The following is a 17047-nucleotide window of genomic DNA, read 5'->3' as shown; positions in this document are numbered from 1 at the left end:
AAGAAGTTGATAAATTTTTTATTTTCATTTTGTCATTTGCTCTAACTCCTATTTTCTGTTTTTCCAAAATATTCAAAAAGATTTTTCTCAGCTTCGTCAAAATCATCCGAATACCTGCTTATTTATATTAATCGGTTTAAAGTCATTAAAAATATATTAACCATTATTGACTTAAGGGTATATCAATATACTAGCTTCTATTTTCATTCTTTAAAGTATTCAGAATATACTATACTTTTCAGATAATTAAATGTATAAATTTGTGTAAAACATGAATAATCATCTTACAATTAAATAAATGGTTTTTAGATTACTTAAGATATAAACAAATAAGAGGTGTCAATTCTCAATTAATATTGTTATACAGCCCGGTTGATATATATTTATAATAGTTCTTCTAAATTTGGAAATAAATCGATCGAATACTTAAAAGTTTTTGACTGAATTAGAAAAACAAATACTGCAAAACCTTGAATACAAAATGCTTATATTTTTCCTTTTTATACGTTTTTAATAAACAGACCAATAACCAAAACTATCTTTTAACATTTCTGAATTAGTAATGGCATAATAATGTAAATCAGAAGCCAAAATAATAAATAAAAAAAAACATTTTTAAATTATTGTTACGATCTCACATCATTTCAAGTGTTCCATTTCTATCCTAAGATTTTTCGTAATTCATCTATAGTATACTAATCTCTTTTAACTTTATATCAATTAATGGCATAACATATTATTAAAATAATTAATTAGCTATTAATTATTAATTAGATATTCATAATATATTATTAAAATAATTAATTAGAATATATACAAGTTATCTTTTTCTACTTTCAATGATACGTTTTTTTGTATTATTTAATTTAGTGTTAATTCACTTTGTATTTTCTATTATATATTATAATTGTAATTCATTTGCAGTTTTTTAAGAATTTCTAAATGAATAAAATGCACAAAAATAATTTAACAAATTCCAACATACAATATCCTACTTATGATAATTACGTCAAATAAATTAGACAATATATTTGCAACTATAATACAGTTGCATAATTTTTTTACAAAGTATTTCATTAATAATTCATAAAGATTGAGATTTTTTTAAACATTTGTAAAACAAAACAACACTATTATGGTTAAATATTTTAGTATACCATATATAATGTTGTTAAAATATATAATTTGTAATAGAATATTTATAGAACACAGTAAAATTTCGTACTAAAAGGCTTCGTTCTGATATTTTTCAGCAGATTTACGATCTCATAAACTTGAGACAAGAGCACGAAAATAATTAGGTAATATATAAATGTCGTGAGTTGGTGTACTTAAATGAAATTTTCAAAAGATTTTCGAGTATTTTGACGATAACATGCTTATTACTGCTCTACCCTATAAGTATTATCAAAATTTATTTATTTAAATGAGAAATCACAAAATTAATTTGGCAAATGCATGTTTGCAACAAAATTTACTATTTTCTATTTATAAATACTATTCACAATTGATAAATTAAACTTGTATAACAATATTTTTATTTATTTGAAAACTAATAAAATTAGTTTTTGCATATGTAATATGTGACAAGCAAAGAAATAATACTTTAACAAAGCATATTAATCAACATGTTCAAATTTTTAAGTATTCAATAATTTACATACATTTCAAGAGAAGGAAAATCATTTTCGTTTAGTTCTCATAAAAAAGATAAAGTATTTTGTTTAAAAAAATATTATGTTGAATCAATAAATCTTTTACATTATTTCTAAATAGTATAAATTTAAGTGATTTAAAATGCTAAATGATGGACAACGGTTCTTTTGAAAATTAAACCTTTGGATGATGATCAAGTTATGATAAGATAGAATGATACCGTCATGTTACACATAGTTATAATACCCCTACCCCCAACCCCATAATAATAATAAATGACGATTATTTTTGCACAAAACATCTATAATTATTTTATGATTTCATTATTCGATCGTTTGGAAAACTGCCCTAAAATAAATTTTCTGCAGTATCACAATCCCTTGGCAAACATCCCACACAAAAAATATTATATAGTTTGTTGAGATTTAGGAAATGTCTAAGTAAAATCATTGAGTTGAATTGTGTTAGAAATTTTCATCTGCTAAAAATGTTGTAAGAGATTTTAGTAAACCATCTGTTTTCAGACTATCGCTTTAAATGTCAAATGTGAATTTCAAGGACGACTTTAGGAGAAAAATAGCTTCGGCAAAAGAAAGGCTAACGAACAGATTACTCACTACATAATATAAGGTGAAGAAAGTTTCATTGTTTGAGCAGTGATTTAAAGTTTAAATCACTTTTTAATAAACATTTCTTGATTTTTTATTTTTGCCAAGTACCTGACCTGAATATCTGTAATATAATATTAATTATACTATCATAATTATTCCATATGCATATATTGAATGTAAAGGTTTATCTGTGGGCCCAACCTAAGATTGATCAGTTTTAAACTTTTCAGAATTCAATTATATTATTGAAGTATTATAATTTATTTATTGAGTTCAATTATGTTTGCAAAAACCATATTTTCTAAAATTTTTAAGATTGTTTTTATTTCTAACAAAAAATTGTGATGTCATATTTCAAAGTCTGATAGAAGTTTGATAGGCGTTTTTTGTAGATTTTAAAATAATTTCCAAACAACTGCTTGAAACAAGCAATCGAATGATAGAAGATCACATGACATTAAATCATCATTAAATCAAATTATATCTACTTCTATTTTTCTGAAATCTCGATTTCATAAAATCCAATTAGCCATTTAAAATGATTCAAAAAACCATTAATATCATTATTATGATAGGTTAATTATGAACTGAACTTGGGCCTGTATTTCTGTTTAAAATAAAGATATCCTACTCTATATTTATATTACAAAAACGTTTTTGATTACTTAATATATATAGAATAGCAACATCACCGGTGTGCATGATTTGCAGCTTTTCTGAATGGATCGTTGTACTACAATTAGATACTATACCCTGATAAGAACGATAATCGCTAATTTTAGAATTTGCAGAATCGTGCATTTGAAACTTATTAAGCCGGCATGCTATATATTATATTATAATTTATTAGTTCATTATGAAATTATTTCATTTTCCGAAACCTAAGAAGTGGGATTTTGTTTTCTAGACTTTTTATATCATTCTGGTTCGTATGAAACCAAAAACAGACCTAGTGATGTACGGCATCGTGCCATAGGGCAAATTGCTGGAACTTCCAGCACCGTAACGAAATGTTCTCAAATAGATTATCATAAATATAGTGACATTGTCTAATATTTATAAGAAATATATAAATTGAATTGCATAATTGAAATAATTTGTTTAAAGTAGATTGGAACAGAATTAAAATTAAAATCTGAATTATTTTCATTATACAAAAAATTTTTTTTTTGAAAAAAAAATTGAAAACAATAAATTTGAAACAAAAATTTGTTTTTTTCAAAAGCAATTATTTAGTTGAAACAAGCAGAAAGTTCTTTGAATCGTTCAAATCTGACGCTTAGTTCTCTTAAAAACTGCCATTTTTGCACATTTAGCTCTGTATCTCTGAAACCGCTGGACCTGCCTTTGCTAAAAACTAATCATCCCTTCTCCCAATCATTACAAATTGAATATTTTTTGAATAATTCAAATCGGATACTCCGTTCTCTCAAAAACTCGATTTGTATTTTCTGCATTCTTTGCTCTGTATCTCCGTAACGGCTGGACCTGCTTTTGCCAAAATTTAATCAGCTCATCTCCCTATCAATAGCAATCGAATGTTCTTTGAACCATTCAAATCGGTTGATCCGTGCGCCCGAAAACGTGGACGAAAAAATGCGAACATACAAAACACACACACACAACCATTTTTTCTGAGGTATGCCAAAATGTTCAGAAACCTTCGAAACGTGGAGAAATGCATAAATATTCATTTCCAATTTTCGGCCCATTGCTATAACTACCCTACGGGAAGTTGAAAAATATGTGCGAGTATGTGAACCAAAATTTGGTCTTTTATCGGGATTTACTCAAAACCGATTTCAAAAATTAAAGGCATTTGGTGAAACTCGATAAGAACTTGCGTTAACTAATTTTGCTATCAGCAAAGATTTCACAACAAGTTTACTTAAAAAATGCTAAACCTAATTTGAAATTTGAAAACCGTTCGAAAGATGTCAGTTTCGATATCAATTGGCAATCGTGATTGCAGAGTTTTCGATAAGGATATGCCGAGTCATTTCTTAGTAATTATTTTATTAATTTAAATTACTATTTTTTTTCAAATTCAACGAGTATGTTAAACCATTGTAGGCCTACGACAGGTAGTTTAATTATAAACATTTTTTAACATTTGTCCATTTTTTTGTCATATTGTGTATATATTTTCTTACATCTTAACCAATCATTATCACACGGTGAGAAGTGCATGCAACTTTTGTTAACAATGACAACAATCGTCCACATATTTTGCCACTTCATATATAATAGGATAGCAGAGATTTATGAAAATATTGCTACATAATTATGCATTCGCTCATTTAAGACGAATTACTGTAATTATTCTAATTCATAGTTCTAAATTTTCACAAGAAATAAAAAGATCTCAAGATTTTTGCTAAACCGACATTTTTATTAAAATTTATAAAATTCATTTAAAAAATTCGTGAGGTAAAAAAACATTATGTACAAAATATAATTTGAATAAAATTATTACACTTGTCGACAGTTTCATTCATAATTCTATCATCTAATCTCACTATTAGCCCAATAATGTTGAGTCCAATACGTATGAAGCACTTTTGAATGCCATTCTTTTTAGCCGCTTTATAAAAAAAGCGGTTAAAGCATAAAACAGGGCAACAACGTACAAAGCTGCAGCCGACAGCAAAACACCTCCATACTTTTCATAAACCCGCTCATTGCTGTCTGGACCATAAATATACCTTTGTGTCCATTCGGGCTCTTCATAATAATATTTTTCTATCATCAATGGCATCTTCCTATAGCTCAGATCAATCAAATATCTCCAGGCATACTTTTCAACAATTTCATTGGATAATTTCATTTGAAGAAGTTCCAAAATCATGACAGGTATAAAGCCTAACTTTTTTATAAACTTCGGCATTATAATGAAATCTTCGACCAAAAGTAGCGTGCCCATGGTAAATATATTAGTAGCTAGTCCTGGACATTCTGTCGTCTTAACGGATTCCGTGATAAATACGATATGTAGATTTTGAAGCACTGATACTAAAAACATTGAGCAAAAGTAACTCATATTGATAATTTTAGAAATATTTGAAAACATTTTTTAAGTGAAAACGCCATGGAAACAAAATATAATCCCGAATTTGTTGCTTTGATAAATAATTTTAAGATATTTTTTTTTGTTTAACATGACATTTTCATGAATAACTAGATGACACAACATACGTTGCCCTGTACTTCTGTTTACAATTCAAAAGTTCCAGTTTTTTTTTTAAATAACCTGTACTATTTACCAATTAATTAAAAATTATTATGTTTTTTTACACTACAGTCTATACCGAAATGTATATACATCCAACCATATGGATCTTAAATTTAGAACTGCTTAAAATAAAATGATGAAATTTGCTTTTTTGAAAAACATTATAAAACATTTTTTTCTTATAATTAGTTCTTTTATCGATATCCGACGTTATTTAAAAAAAATGAAATTACACCACTGAGAGGTATATCATCCCTCCGGGAAATGGCGAAGGAGTCTAAATTATTTTCACTTTTGAAGTTCAGAGCAAGATAAACCTAAGTTCAAAATTTCATACGAATTGGAGCACAGCAAAAAAATTCAGACCCAAAACGCTCCATTTACTCGAGTAAATATTCCGTATCCGATGGCAGAAATATGAAAATACTAACGTTTGTAGGTGAGAAAGAAAAATGCTGTTTTTAGGGTTTTCTCGGAAATTATTCGATTTTTTCTCGCTGTAAGCCTTGGACTTCAACGAACATTTTAAAAAAACAATTGGCCAAATTGGTCTAGGCGTTGTTGAGTTATGCGCTTACCAACACATTATGCGATTCATTTTTGTATTATCGATTAAATTTATTTTATACAATTCTTATTACTATCAGAAATATCATTATTATTTTGATTATTTATTATATCATGACCTAATTTTTTATGTTTTATAATTTTTTTTCTCTAGTATTAGGTTATTAGTTCTCATAACGGTTAGTTGTTGAATAACATAATATAACGTCACTTCAAAAAAGTAATATAGAGCCAATAAGTACAAAAGGGGTGTATGTGGAAAAATGTCTAGTGGCCGTTAAGAAATATTCTCAATCCTGTCAGATGTTGAGCGTCATTGTCTATCTTGTGGCAGTAATCAGGTCAAACGTGTATATGCCTTCATAAGTTCATTTTGAAGGTATTTTTCACATGTTTTTTGGGGATTTGGGGATTTATTTATTGATATTTGCAATAATTTCTAATAAAATGAAGTCAGAACTAGTGATTTCAATGTCAGAACAAGTGATTTCAATCGATTTTCATGTTAGGTGTTTGATGGAATTTCTATTAATTATTTACTTTTGTTCATTTTTGGACAAAATCACATAGCTATAACTTTGCAAGTATTACAGGTTTAAGAAAAAATAAATTTAAACCTGTCAAAGGTGATTTTATTTTAAATTCTATTCCAAGTATGCAAGAAATAATTTCTAGAAACAGACCAAAGAATCCACCGGTAGAAAAAAGAGACTCGCATTTGAAGCAAGATTTTCTTTTCCTTTATTAATCATTTATTTACATAAGTTATTTCACTCACGCAAAATAAAACTTTCAAGTGTAGCATTGACATAAAATTATTTATTTATTATTGGTTAAATAATGCAAAAAAGCTTTTTACAATATAACATCTCAAAGCTAATTTCTAATGTAAATTACAATCTATATTAAGCATAATCATAGTCTTTTAAAAGACATTACAAAAAGACTACCCTGTGGTATCATTGATACTCATGAATGGGATCATATCAAAAGTTACAGCATAATTTAATTTATTTTAAAGTTATAGAAAAAATAATGAGAACATGTATTTTTCCCCTTATTGATTACATTTAATTTATGATATTTGCTGATGTTTCGATACGATAGTGGTTATATCAAATACTGCATTTACAGTACCAGTAACTGACATATTTTCATTTAGAATTGTCAATTGAATTTTCCATCTTCCCGAAGGCAAAAGAAAAGGTGGTAAACGATCTTCATACACGTGCATATTTTTCACAAAGTACACACCCTAGAAGATTGCAAATATTCATATTATATTTATTTAAATCTATATTTGTAAAATCAAATAGATAATATGATTCAACTTACAACATAATTTGGATGAAAAATGAATACTAGACGTGAGAACTTTTGCTACTATATTGTTAAGGGAAGTTTTATTCATAAACAATTTTTTTTTATTATGGTACTAAATTAGAGTTTTTAATCATTTCATATACGTATAAATCAACAAAGTTACAAAAAATCACACTCATCTCCTTATGAGTTAATATTTGATTTATAAAATTTTGCAATATTTTTAGTCACTATAAACAAAATTCAATAAGAAAGCATTCGCGACTAAAAAAAATTATCTTTAATAAAATTACCATAAATTCTCATGAAGATGATTTTGTATAAAAATCAAATTATATATTTATATCATTTTACCGCTTTAATCGGGCACTTCTTCGCAAAATTTCCATTATTATGTATTAATTCTGCAACCAAATGCACATATGGTATTTTATTCAAGTTTTTCAAAATATGACATGCATCAAATGTTTTGTTCATGATACTCGGAAAATAAGTGTTGCTGCGATAGTGGTACATTTGAATATGTGCCTGTAAATATATTTTATGAAATAAATTAACATCACCATCATAAAATATTAGGAATTGCATTAGTTAGATAACTTTTAGTTGATATAATAAATAGAGTCGCATTGCACATTATACTCACATATAGTATTTTATATTCGATTTTGGTAGTTGCATTAAAATTTAATACTGAAAATGTTCGATTTAATTTTTTGACGTTGAATTCGTGGATTATAGCCTGGCTTTCATTAAGATATTCAACTTTTGCTGACCTAAGAGTCAGTGCGTAATTACGCTGAAAATAAACATCTCAATTAATCATCTTCAACATAAAAATAACATGTTAATAAAATAAGATTATTGATTATAGTTTCTGATAAGACATCGATAGTTAACATAACGAACTGTTTTCCAAGTTTCAGTATTTTAAAACAAGTTAGAAAAATTATAATTTATCATTCATTCATATTCAAACAATATTCACCTTAACAAATGAAACATACAATATGTATTATATTAGCGGAATCCAGACCAAAAATTACATATATTAATGACTTGTTAGTTAAACTTTTCTAATTAAAACGACAGCGGTTTTTAGTTCAGTAAAATAAAATTATAAAATATATATTATAAATTTTCTTACCGAGCAATCTATTTCTTTAATTTTGTAAATATAAATTAATGAAACCATTAAAAGCACAAATTTAATATGAGACATAACTTAAACAATTTTTCTTCAGGACAATAACTTTGTTAATATTTTTTATGTGCTTGTTATTCTACTTATAAGGCCCTCGTAAAATGTCGTAATGTCTGATATATTAACGTGATAAATTATTTTGAATACTTAAAAAATAATTATTATATAATCTATATACAGTTTAGTAACGATTCATTAATTTCAGGAACGAGAGTTTGTATGTTTAAGGTTCAAATCAGTTATTGTATCACATATCTATATAATGTTCTAATTCTGTACGTTGTTATTTTAAAATCGAACTATGTGTAAGTGGCATTTTGCCTTAAAGAAATTAATCAATAAACATCGAGATTTTAATCGAAACTAAAGTTTTCATCAAAATTTAATTGTAGTGATCTCGCCAAATCATAACCAATTGATATTTTTCAAAAAAACTTACAACATAATATATGTAATTATATTGATGATAATACACAAACACGTGTTTGTATGTCCTAAAAGCATGGCTCATTCCGCTCATTATTCCAAATATCAATGATTTTTTATCATTCGACCACTAATATTTTAGGCCTCTAATATTTTAGGATGTTTGGTTAGACCGTAAACCTTATAGCCATATTAGGTTTCATTTTTTTTTATTGATATTTAGTTACGAAGAAACAACTCGGCTAATCTTTTCCAAAACTAAACAGCACGATAGCAAACTGATACATTTCGGTTCTTAAATTTTGAAATTTTTTCTTGATTTTTGTGAAAACGTGAACTTACCATCATGCTACTCATGCTAGAGTATTGTTTTGTTGATAATATTGTAAATACACAAATATTTGCTAATAATCAATCTTGAAGATACTACTTCTACCAATATATTGGTCTTTCCGAATGAACATTAATAGCCAATAAAAAAACATTAACTAGTGGTTAATTAAGACAAATTGCTGGAACTTTCCGTACCTAATTAAAATTTTGAAAATTTTTGGATATTATTTTTTTTTAAATTAAATTAATTAAAAAATTAATTAATTAAAATCGATTAATTTTTTTTTCTTTTCCCAAAAGCAATCGTTTTGTCAACCCAAGCAGAATCATTATGATCGGATGCTTATTTTCCTCAAAAACTGCCATTTTTGCACATTTTTCTCTGTATTTCCGAAACGGCTTAACCTGCTCTTGCCAAAAACTAATCACCACTTCTCCCCATCATTACAAATTGAATGTTTTTCGGATTATTCAAATAGAATGCTATGTTCTCTCAAAAACTCGATTTTTATTTTCTGCACTCTTTGCTCCGTATCTCTGTAACGGTTGGGCCTGCCTTATAAAACTAATCAGCACATCTCCTTCAAACTGTGAAAAATTGCAAAAATTCTCAATTTCGATTTTTATGCGATTACAATAACTTACCCATAGATAAAAGAAGAGTATGTAAGAGGGTAAGAGTATGAACTTACCCTCAGGAAGCTGATGATATTGGTTGAAGATTGTTTCAAATTTTATAACAAATATATAATGTATAATGAGATACGAAGCTACTTGCATGTAATCAAATAAAACATATACTTTATTGTAGGCTACACACATAGATTGATATAATATTATTTGATATATTTTATTTATTTTAATTGAAGTTAAGCATTGAGTATGATAAGAATCATTCTATCATTTTTATATTCATTTTTGTTTTCCGTATGCAGTACATAGTACCACTTTCAATACCAATTCAAGTAAAAAATTGGACTTTTCGAAATAAATGATTGAAAATCTAATAATTGAAATAAATCAACAATAGTTAAAAAAACAGTATTTTTAGATAAATCCGTTAACCGTTTCGTTGAGGTGAAAAACACCAAAGACCCACAAGAACTGACGTCTCTTGGCTGAAATAAAAAGTTTTTTATCAAAGGTAAAAACTTGGAACACGATACAGATGGCACGACGTTTTAATGCATGATTATATTATACATCAGGTCCTTGCGTTTTTGCATAAAATACGTTAATTAAAATTGCATAAAAAGTTGCATTTCGTTACCAAAGTTGAAAACTAATTGACCTACTTGTCGAGTTACTCATGCAAATAGTTATAGTTAATTAATGAATTGCGAGTTGATTCATTGCGAGTTGTCTAATTTTTCGTTAAAGCTGATTATTTAATATTTGATTTAATATTTGGATTTTGTACTAAAATAGACTATAACTATAATCTTCGAATAAATGCATTCATGTAATGACGTACGTGATTTCTATCCAAAGCGCGTGCTCGCTGCGCAAAAGTGTGCGCATCGCGTTGCTCGAACAGTTAGATGAGAATAATCGAATAGCTAAGTTTGCCAATGCGTAGTGTTTACTCGTATATTAAATCGGGATAATTGTTTTCATCAACAGTGATTATCAATAAACTGTATATAAAGTGGTGCCTGTTGAGAAGGTCTTTATTTTAGTTCAAGCCAAATTAATAATGGAGGTTAGTAACATTTAGTTTTATGCGTTAGTTATCTGCGTCGTCCGAGTGACAGAACAAGACAGCCATTTTAGCCATTCGAAAATGTCTTTGTTTTGATATCTGTTTCCGTTTAATCAAACCAGCCTGTATACGACTATTGTTAATGCAGGTCATTTTTTCATTTATGTCGATAAATATTTAATTAAAATATAATCGTAAATGACATGTGTAAACACGAATGTTTTTCGTTCTCGTTTATTTATACATTTGGCGATTGTTTTATTTGAGTGTGTATTATTATCATAATTTAATTGTTAAAGTCATCATCTCCCGTTCGAGACGGTAGTTCAAATATTTAGTATAGTTGTTAAAAATGCATATCTGCACTTTGTTATGGCAGTCAGCTGTTATGTTTCCAGCTGCGCATATTCGATATGCGCACGACGTCCACAGTGCGCGCTAACTCTTTCTCGCGGACGTTTGTTTTGTATATAAACAGAGATCATATGACGCGTCAGAGGGAGACGGGAGAGATTCTGTTATACATTTCGTGAACTGTAGAAGGGTATTAATGTTGTGTATGCATATTGCTTTGCCAACAAATATTTCGACAGTTTGTTGTTATCGCTAAGATATCATTTGTATATCTTTCGATTCGTGATTCGGATCATTCGGAATTAAATTTGTTTGATGACAAACGGGATTTTTTATATTGGACTTTTCTTGCGAATCTCCGATGTGCTTTAACTCCGATGTGCAACAACTAATGGAACACAAATCTACACACAATACGTAAGTTGTTTTAGTGCAATTTTTTAACTTTTCGTAGGGTAAGTTATTGTAATCGTCCAAAATTCGAAATTGAAATTTGTTCTCACATCTATACGTTTTTAAGGTTTCTGAGCAATTTGGCATACCTTAGAAAAAATGGATGTGTGTGTGCGTAGTGTATTTTGTATCTATACAATTTTTCGACCACGATTTCGAGTGCACAGATGCACAGATTTGAATAATGCAAAAAAAAAACTCGATTCCTATTGATGGGGAAACGTGCTGATTGGTTATTGGCAAAGGCAGGTTTCGCCGTTTCGGAGATACGGAGCTAAATATAGCAATTTTTTAGTTTTTTTTTTATTTTATTGTAAATTACAATCTGTCTATATAGAAAGACATTGAGTAATTAATTTGACAAATAACATAGAATTTTAAAAGGTTGGTTCACCTTTTATTAATTAACTTTCCGTAGGGTAGTTATAGTAATGGGCCGAAAATCGAAAATAAATTTTTTTGCATTTCTCGACGTTTTCAAGGTTTCTGAACATTTTGGCATACCTCAGAAAAAATGAATGTGTGTGTGTGCGTGTGTGCGCGTGTATGTTTTGTATGTCCGCATTTTTTTGTCCACGTTTTCGGGCGCACTGATCAACTGATTTGAATGGTTTAAAAAATTGATTCAAACAACTTTCTGCTTGTTTCAACAGAATAATTGCTTTTGGAAAAAAATGTTTCTAATTTTTTTTCCAAAAAATATTTTTGTAATTTTGGATTAAAAATTAAAAAAATCACCCAGACTAAGCACAGTCTAAGCGCTACTCTGGTACAAATGTTTACCCAAGTGCATTTAGACTGTTTATGTTCTGGAGCACTTTTCCAATTTTGTGAAAAAAAAACTATTAAAAAATGTGAAAATGCCACCAAGCTAAGCACAGTTTAAGTGAAAATGTCGCACAGAATTATTTGCAAATGCGTTTAGACTGTGACTATACGGGGGCACTTTTTCAATTTTGTGAAAATTAGGCAACTATTTTTTTTTTTGAAATTGAATTCGAAATGAAATGACGATTGTTAATGATGTTCTGGAGATAAAATGATTTATGATTTACATTTCATTTGCTCAGATCTAACAAGATAGCAAAAATAATGAAAGTTACAATATTTGTAATAATTGAAAACGTTTAAAATTTCTCGAATATTTTATTACCGTGCGGGAAGTTCCAGCAATTTGCCTTAAGGCACGATGCCATGCACCACTAGTTACATATTACAAAATTACACCTACTTGCAAAATGATAATTAATATCATTAATTGTGATTATCATATTTATGCTCATTCTTTAAATCGAAATCCCCACGCACATGTAATTTGGTGCCATTGACCTGCAATTCACACTAGATGCGTAGCCAATATTTTTTTTACATTTAATTGGTACTCATATATGTTATATTGTAAATACCGGTAATTATCTTGTATTTAAGGAAAATATTACTGTATTGCAGGATATAGTCATTGTCTGAATGTAAATTGTAGAAAAGTGTAGGAATTTTCACCCGCGTTTTAGCCAAAACTTTTTATCCAATTTTGAAAATTCAACTACTATCGAAAGATATTATTGGAGAATCTTGCCAATTAGTTTTGAACAGAGATAGACCAGATTGTTTCTTCGTAAATGATTGTTAAAAAAAAAAATCTCGATGATTTTAATGGTACTTGGCGATAAAGTCCCGAGTTAAAATCCACTTCTAATTAGAAGATTTTAGTATTATTTTATTATATTGTGATATTTTAAATTTGAGTTATCACGAATTTGGAATGTGATGAGAATAAACAAGAATTCAAATAATAAAACAAATTAGAATGCAATAAGTGGAATAGGAGTTTAATAAGAATCAGATAAGAATCTAATCAGAATGTAATGAATGTGCAACACAAATCTGATCGGAATATTAAACATCTGATAAAAATCCTATAAAAATATGATAGAAACGGAATCTGGTAAACAATGATAGAAATCCAATCGACACCTAACGAGGCTCCGAAAAATATCTGATAGGCCCCTGTTAGAATAATAATTGTGCAGGAATCTTAAGAAAAATCTAGGAACAATTTAATAAGAATCTAAAAATAATAGTGATAAGAATATTACTTCGTTACTTATTAACTTCCGCTTCCCGTAGGGCAAGTTATAGTAATCGCAAAAAAATGGAAAATGAAAATTTTTATATATCTTTACGTTTCAAAACCTTCTGAACATTTTGGCATACCTTAGAAAAAATGGATGTATGTGTGTGTGTGTATGTGTGTGCGGACACAAAAATTCGTCGACGATTTCGGGAACACGAATGAAGCGATTTAAATAATTCAAAAAACATTCGGTTCGTAGTATTCGATTTTAACAAGTATAAATTTTGTTTACATTCCTATGGGTTCCGTACCAATGTTTATCCGTAAGACGGCGACGCGGTGCTTACGCGCTTCTATATTTCGTCTCTATGCAGTTAAAGCAGTACGATTGCTTTAAAAAAAAGTTCAGAATCTCCAAAATATTTCAAAATAAATTTTTCTTTAAAGTCTTTTTTTTTTTCAAAAAAAAGTAAATTTTTGTCAAAAATTTATAGTTTCTCAAAAATCTAATTTTTTTAGAGTAATTTGTTTTCAAAAATGTTAATCTTTTTTAAAAAAAATAATTTTTCGTACGGGAAGTTCCAGCAATTTGCCTTAAGGCATGATGCCATGCGCCCACTAGTTTCATAATAAATTCCTGGTCTTACAATTAGCGCCAAAACTTTTGGTGCAAAAAATATTGAGATATCAATAGCCGGTCAACAAAGTGTTAAGACAGTGTAGCCAAAAGATAAGCCACGGTATTTTTTATAATTTCTAGCTTTAGTTTTTTAAGATGCAGAATGAGCTACTTAATTTTATAAATATTTAATTTTTATAAACTATAAGTTTTGGTCGAGTTTTGATTTTAAAATTACAAGATCTGGTTTTTTTTAAACAGTGCAAATAATAATATTTTATAACGCAATATATGCTTCGTCAGTAAAACCTTGTTACCAATATAAAACTTATTCCGATTTCTATCTCGCAACTTTATTGTAATATTCAAATGCAAGATTTTTATTAAGATGTAACTCTTAGACGTAAGTGACTTTCATAAATCTAAACTTTATGTTCAAATTTATGGAGCAATATTTGCACATACGTGCACAGCTGTATCGTTAATCTAATATTCATTTAAGATGTAAATTAATGTTATGAATACAAATTTAACATTAAAATTTTATGGCAATATTTGCTGCTATAGATGCATATTTGGTTCTGTAAACCATGCACAATGTTATGTTGTGCATGTGATGTTATATTGCTTTCAAACGATGCTATCATTCTATGATTAAAGCTATAAAATTATGCTGATCGAAATATTATGTCTATTTGTGGATTCAATTTGGCTTTAAATGCATGCAGTTACAATTTAGTGCATAAATGAATAAGCCGTGCGATTCACTAAAAAGTCAACGACCTATATTTAATTTGGAAACATTTTTTTGAAATTAATCATGAAAAATGTGTTTTCTTAAACTTTACATGCTGTAAGTTTATACTGCAAATCCAAAATTCATGATTAAGGCTAACAAGTATTGTCTTTGTAAGCCTTATTCTGTTTATGGTGTAACTTGCAATCCGGGTCATATAAATATATTACTAAAATGCCCAGGTTGCTCCCAACATGCTTAAAACATAACTTACAGTGGTTTTATTCTAAAAACGTTTCGTAAGTGTGTTTACGTACATTTTTATGTATAAAGTTAATAAGATTGTCAGAGGTTGTGGGTTTCATACCTTACATTTTGAACTTATCGAGTAAGCATCATTCACAATAGCTCACACAATATTTTAACTTGAAAACTTGCTTTAGAATCTAAACATCAGATCTATATTTTCCAATGGACTTTACCGTTGTCTGGTCGTTAGAGTTTCCGATATTTAATCCAGGTTCAATAAAGGCCTCGGACATCCTGATAAAGGTAGTCCGAGTACTCCTTTGAAAATACAGGTAAATTATGTTTTTTTTAGTGAAAATAGTTTTTTCCCGGCATTGCTGCATCAATGTGAAAACAGTATTTCAGGAATTAAAATACATAATACAATAATCAGATAGCGATAGGACAACCGTTTTGGTTGCCATCTATAAGGCCACATGGGTTAAAGACTACATAAGACTCGTTAAGTTCTGATTGCTGTGGAAAAAATACATGTTTAAAAAAATGGATATCACTACTGCTTGATATTAGGTCCGATTATAATATAATTATTATCATTATGCCTCTTCTCGGCGGTATATAGTCACATGGTGTGAAGTGTATTTTTATAATTTTGTATCCTCTTTCTTCCTAACTTATCTTTTGTCTACCAACATCTGTTATATTTTATTTATTATTATTCTTTTTTTTCGATCTTCATTATGGTTATATATTTTATCTGATTTTGACTGCTGAATGATGACACGTTCTTGTGTTCTTGCGTTTTTGAAGCGTACAGAATAAAATTGTTAATTGTTATTTTTTGTTTTCCGTGAATTGGGTGTAATTGCTTCCAAGAACACATACTCATATAAACATGTATAAACGAATATATATATATATATATATATATGTGTATATATATATATATATTTGTAATATTTTTGCAACCCAATCGTCAAATTAAAAAAAGATTGAAAATTATTTATTTCATTAAACGTTTCGACACTTGACGTGTGTCATCATTTAGTAATCTAACCAGGAAAAAAACAGAAAAAATTATGATGTAAAATTGATTGAACACTAAATTTGTGTAAAATAATGTAGTGATGATTCATCACTACACTTGTTTTGTAACCTTGATCAGTGCTCATAATGCACCGCTATTAAAAACATAAAATATTGGAGGGCAATATGTGTTTTTTTAATTTCTCGTTGTTAATATAGTAGTATATTATTCTTTTACACAAATTTAGTGTTCAATCAATTTTACATCATAATTAATTTTTTCTGTTGTTTTTCCTGGTTTGATTACTGAATTATGACACACATCAAGTGTCGAAACGTTTAATGAAATAATAATTTTTTTATTTTATATATACATACATATATATATATATATATATATATATATATAATGCTACGTACAATGTTTAATTTAATCTAACTTTTTATGATGCATCATCATCATTAGAATGTAGATCCAAGTA

Source organism: Ctenocephalides felis, unplaced genomic scaffold (assembly GCF_003426905.1).
Source record: "Ctenocephalides felis isolate EL2017-DRISC unplaced genomic scaffold, ASM342690v1 CF-g0.4_SCAFFOLD_03571, whole genome shotgun sequence".
Taxonomy (NCBI): Eukaryota; Metazoa; Arthropoda; class Insecta; order Siphonaptera; family Pulicidae; genus Ctenocephalides; species Ctenocephalides felis.
This window is presented reverse-complemented; position numbering follows the sequence as displayed.